The following is a 6379-nucleotide window of genomic DNA, read 5'->3' as shown; positions in this document are numbered from 1 at the left end:
TTCCCCTCTTTAGTCCATAATTATTTATTTTATTACCCCTGCAGATTCTTTTATTTATTTTTACTTTGTCATTTATGGTTAAATAGCTATTCAGTTTCACATATTTTTTCTTTATTTACTTAAAATTGTAATTTAAGTTTGTCAGCAGCTTTTTCAGGGATTAATCGCATCCAAAATAAAAGTTTTTGTTTACATAACATATATGAGTGTACTGTTTATATTGATTATGTGTATATAAATACACACACATGCATGTATATATTTAAGAAAATAGTGTTGTTTATATATTGAAAATATTTATATATATATATATAATATAAATTATATGAATATAAATATATACATGTAAATATTTTCAAAATATTTACTGTATGTGTGTGTATTTATATATACATAATAAATGTACACAGTACACACACATATATTATTAGAATGAAAACTTATTTTGGATGCGGTTAATCGCGATTAATCGTTTGACAGCAATACATTAAATATATTGCACAACTAACTTAGCTGTCCATATTTTAACGGTTTGCAAAGAATGCAACTTTTTTTTTTTTTTCAATAATATTTTTTTACCTTAGAAAAATCTGTGCTTAAAGTTACAAGTGCAAGATCATACTTTTGTCACGTTTAGAGCACAAACATCTCAGTTATCTTCTATATACATTGTAAAAAAAAAAAAAATGTATTGCTTAAAATTAAAAATTTATTTCCACTTTTAATTCATAATTATTTACCCCTGCATTTGATTTTTGATCTTATTTGATCTCATGAATTTATTTTCTTTTGTCTGTTTATTTTTTTTAAATTGTAATTTAAGTGTGTCAGCAACATTAAGTTAACATACAAGCATATGATAGGTTGTTTTGCATATACCAGTGGTTCTCATTAGAGGGCCTCAGCAAACTTCTTAACAGACTTAAAATAATTCAAATGAATTATTGTTATAATACAAATAATATTAATATTATAATTAAACAACTAATGCTATTTCATTATTTCCCCCCTCAATAACCATTGATAGTTTCTGTTTGCAAAAAAGATTAAAAACAAGCATCTTTGTCATAATTATAGCAAAAATACTGGAGAAAAAATATTGTATATAAAAATATGTTGGCCTTCAAGTCAAAAAGGTTGAGAACCACTGGCATATACAGTATACATTTGTATACATTTTAAGCATAAAAATGTATGCTAATTCGCAGCATATTTATTTATTTATTTATATTGTTTAAAAAAATGAAAGTGCTTTTGTTAAAAAAAAAAAGTCTCTGTCTTTATCACTCACAACTACATAAAAATATTATTTTTTATTTCACTATCACGTAACTAACTTTATATTAGACGTATTTCAGATTTCAAAATGTCTTGTTGCCAAAATGATTCTTATTCTCACATTTAACCAAATGCAAGAAGTGCTGATTGACTCACAAACACTTTTCCCTTTCCAGGCCATCCTCACTTAGCTTTTGCTCGCAAGGAACAATGAACTTCTTTGGCGTCACAGGAAGTACAAGGTCCCGCCTCCGCCCCCGCGCTAATATCATGTAACTGATTTTTAGCGGTTGGTGTGTGTTGCCAGGGTTTTAATGCGTGTGCAGTGGAAGTGTCTCGCTGCGGGGTTAGAGCACCAGCGCTAATCCCAGGGGATACCTTTGCTTCGGCAATGAAGGCTGATGGGTAAATCTCATGAGGTCAGAGCCGCTTACGCAAGAGCTGCTCCTCTCTGGATGGACACTAAATCATCTGTAGTGAAACTACAATGTGTTATGTAAGGCAATTTCATGTTTAGTATTATAATCTCTATCAGCAGGCCAAACGCTATTTACTCGGCGAGAGCAGGGACGCGCATCTGTGACTGAGGGCTTTTCCTTTTGTGCTTATGTGTTGTTAAGGCACATGGGTGAATTGAAGAACTTGAACTTGAAGCTCTCTCTCTTAGTGCGAATATATTAGAATCTAAGAATGACTCTTTCCTAGCAGCATTTTTAATAGCACTGCTGTTGCCATGTCAAACCGAGTGTAATTTAAATCTATCAGCCGTAGTTCTCAGTCACAACTAGTCAGCTGCTATAGTGAACGTACCAATCAGAGGCTGTCATAGAGGATTAGATTGCTTCAAGACTTAAGCTGTGGCTCCACATTAAGAAAAGGCTTTATGGGCTCTTCACAAGGTCTTCATTGATTGGGTGAAAAGAGAGCAGTCTTCATGTAACTCATGCTGTCAGACATGAAGTACACATCAGACACATGTCAAGTTACCCAGATACTTCCGCTCTCACTTATCCTAGTACACATACACAATTGACGGATTTTCAATGTATATTTAAGCTTCTTAGTTTACTTTGTGTGTCGCTTTTTATTGTGCAACATGATTTAAACAAGATTTTTTTGTTTTGTAAAACTGTACAATAATGGTCCATTTGTTAAAGGAACAGTTCACGCAAAATTTTAAATTTGTTGAAAATGTACTCACCCTCGGGCCATCCAAGATGTAGATGAGTTTGTTTCTTCATCAGAACAGATTTGGAGAAATTTAGCATTACATCACTTGCTACCAATAGATCCTCTGCAGTGAATGGGTGCCGTCAGAATGAGAGTCTAAACGGCTGATAAAAACATCACAATAATCCACAAGCAATCCACACGACTCCAGTCTGACAATTAATTTCTTGTGAAGTGAAAAGTTGCATGTTTAAGTTACATTAAGACATTTTTAACTTCAAATTGCTGCTTCCCGTTAAAAAATGAGTCCTTGCTTTCTCCAGCGAAAAAGTAATCTTGTCTTAATCAGGAGAGAAATACGCACAGATCAAGCACTGTTTACTAGCAAAAACAAGTCGAAAACATTTCTAAACAAATATGCTGGTGGATTTTAATGAGAGAGGACATGGGGGATGGACTTTTTCACTGGAGGAAGCAGTATAATGAATTATAGACCGAATTAATTTAACCAGAAGTGATGGGTTAAAAATAAAAAGTTTAAATGCTGAATTTGTTTCTTACTTTTAGCTTCACAAGAAATTAATTGATGGGCTGGAGTCGTGTGGATTATTTGTGGATTATTGTGTGTTTTTATTAACTGTTTGAACTCTGCCAAATTCTGACGGCACCCATTCACTGCAGAGGATACATTGGTGAGCAATTGACTAGATTTCTCCATTTTTTAAAAGGGAATCATAAGGCTTTATTGTATTGAACAATAATGTGTCATTAAAATATAAATAAAAGTTTAATGACATTCCTAACACTTTGAATGTCCTCGACTATATCTAGATTTTTTTTTTCTTAAAAAAACCTCTTGCAGAATCTTAACTAACTAGATCTTTAAGTTGATTTGAATTTCAGATTTCAGGTGAAAGTCAGAGCAGATATGGCTCAAGAGATGATCTGAAGTCCAGAAGAAGTCTCTCTTAAAAGGAATCTTTGTTGTTGCATAACTATTGGCCCTAATCAACAGCCCCAGATTCTGTGACGAGTGAGGACAGCCCAGCATCCAGCCTGCGTTTCTTTGACGTCGCTATTTCCCCAACGGAATGAAAAAGTTTGAGGAAAAACAGCAGATCTGACTTGTGAATTTACCTCCCGCTGACACATGAATATGCAGCCTGAATATTATTATTAACAATTCAGAAGTGCCTCATTAAAGATAACTTATAATTTAGGCTCACAGCATCCAGCAAATCTAAGAACCATTTCAATTTTTCAGGAACCGAGGCAAACATTCAATTTAATGATAAATTAACAATTGAACAATTTAATCTTATTTTTTGTGAGCTATTTTCAAATTTCAAATGCCACAATTTGTTTGCAACCCCACAAAAAGGAAATGAAGGTCGCACTAAAAACAGTTCAATATGCTTAAATAAATTAACAAATGATTTTTTTCAATTACATTTTTATATTCCCTTGTATTGGCAATGATAACAACAGGCCTCATTTTCACTTCAGATTGCATATGTTTCATGCCATAAGGTTAAAGGTTAATGACAACAGATGTTTTACTTTTTTATTCTCTTCAGTTAGGCTGCATGTCACATGTTTCTGGAGTTCAGAATAAATATCAGATCAGTAATCATTCATGTGGCACAAAACAACAAGCTCAGATACAAGTATGTCACGTTTGCTTTTCTTCAGTGAATCGTTACAAACTGCAGATCCTATCAAAGATTGCTTGTCTATATTTAACCTTCAATACTGAACAATGTTTAGACGTTTATCACCTTGGAAACAGGTTTTTTTTTGAAGGCAACTTTATAAAGCTCTGTGCAAAATTGCATGTTTCTCTTTCATTTCTTAGTGTATAGAGCGTTTCAAGAGGAACGTCACTTTGAAGTCACTTATACTGTATGCCACATATTTCTTCACCAAAAAACATTTGTTTATTTTTTAAAAGCCCTTAACTATGGTGTCTGTGTTAAAGGCTCACATAAAAACGCATGTCCAGATTTCTGCACATAAAAAGTTCTCTAAGCCTACAAATTGTGTCCTTGGCTCTGTGAATTGTAGCAGCGGCCTCACTAAAACACTATGCAGACTTTTTACATTTTTTGATTATTTCAGATTTTTTATTAATACTGGGAATTGAATACACTATTCACTCTAAAAATATCTACATTACATTTATTCATGCAACTGAGCAAGCAGCAAGTCCAAGATTGCTTATAATTAAGCTGTGCTTGCTGGTTTGATTACACTCACGTAAATGTATTCATAATAAATATATAATCTCAATATACTGGGCTTCAATGTATTTTAAAACTGTCTGTTTGCTTGACTTGAGTTGGAAATAATCATGAATTGATAATTAACCCATAGTATTCATTAATAGTTTATAGCTGGTATATCTTTTGTCATCGTTGGATTATGCTGAGCTTGAATATATTCAAATATTTTGTATAATTGACTGTTGTACCAGTCAACTGATTTTCTACAGAGCTAGTTTCATATCTCTCATATCTTATGGTCTTTTTTCCCCACATAATAAAATAATTTAAACTCAAATCAATATTTCATGTCACTTATTTATTTACTGTATTTCAAGTATGAGAAATAATAGCAAAATGAATATTACAATAATTTTTCACAGCTCTCTGGAATTTATGATTCTGATTAGCCGAAGGCAATCAAATATTTTTACATAATTGACTGTTGACCAAGGCAACTGATTGTCTATATAGCAAATTTCATGTCTCCTTATGGCCTTTTTTCTTACATAAAATAATTTCAACTCAAATCAAATTTCCATGTAATTTATTTATATCTACTTTATTTCAAGTCTGTAAAAACAAATGTACTTGCAAAGCAAAATGTATATTATAATAACTTGCATGAATACAGTGCCCACCACTTATATTGGCACTCTTGGTAAATATGAGCAAAGGCGGCTGTGAAAATAAATCTGCATCGTTGATCTTTTTGATCTTTCATTCAAAAAAATCACAAAAATTCTAACCTTACATTGAAGTAAAACAATTAAAAGTGGGGAGAAAATCTCATGATGAAATAAATGTTTTTCTCCAATGCATGTTGGCCACAATTATTGGCACCCCTAGAAATTCTTATGAGTAAAATATCTCAAGTATATTCCCATTCATATACAGTATAAATTTTTTAGCACACCAGGGTGACTAGGAGTATGAAATTGTCCAGCCATGACTTCTTGTTCCACAGGATTATAAATATGAGCAACACAAAGGCCAAATTCCCTTAATCATCCGAGTAAAACCAAAGAATATAGTTCTGATGTGCAGAACAAGATTGTTAAGCTTCAGAAAATAGAAAGTGGCTGTAAGAAAAGAGCTAAAGCATTGAAAATCCCCATTTCCACCATCAGGGCAATAATTAAGAGGTTGCAATCAAAGAAAAGAGCTTTTTGGCAGCAAACCCACCAGATGGGTTTAGTACAAACAGGGATAAAAAGTACCCCATGCCCACTGTTAAATATACTGCTGGACCTTTAATGTTGTGGGCCTGTTTTTCTGCCGGAAGCATGGCATCATGGATTCTATCAACAGATAATAAATCTAAACCTGACTGCCTCTGTTAGAAATTTTATAACTGGCCGTGGTTGGATCTTCCATCAGGACAATAATCCAAAGCAAACAGTAAAATCAGCACAAAAATGGGTCACTGAGCACAAAATGAATGCCCCAGTCCTCTGACCTGAACCCTATAGAAAATGAGTGTGGTGAACTGAAGAGGAGAAGCACCAACATGGAGCTGGGAATCTGAAGGGTCTGGAGAGATTCTGGATAAAGGAATGGTCTCTGATCTCTTATCAGGTGTTCTCCAAACTATTCAGGCATTATAGGAGAAAAGTCAGAGCTGTTATCTTGGGAAAAGGACGTTGCAATAATTGGGTGCCAATAATTGT

This window comes from Sinocyclocheilus rhinocerous, unplaced genomic scaffold (genome assembly GCF_001515625.1).
Source record: "Sinocyclocheilus rhinocerous isolate Xijiao unplaced genomic scaffold, SAMN03320098_v1.1 scaffold1163, whole genome shotgun sequence".
Classification (NCBI taxonomy): Eukaryota; Metazoa; Chordata; class Actinopteri; order Cypriniformes; family Cyprinidae; genus Sinocyclocheilus; species Sinocyclocheilus rhinocerous.
This window is presented reverse-complemented; position numbering follows the sequence as displayed.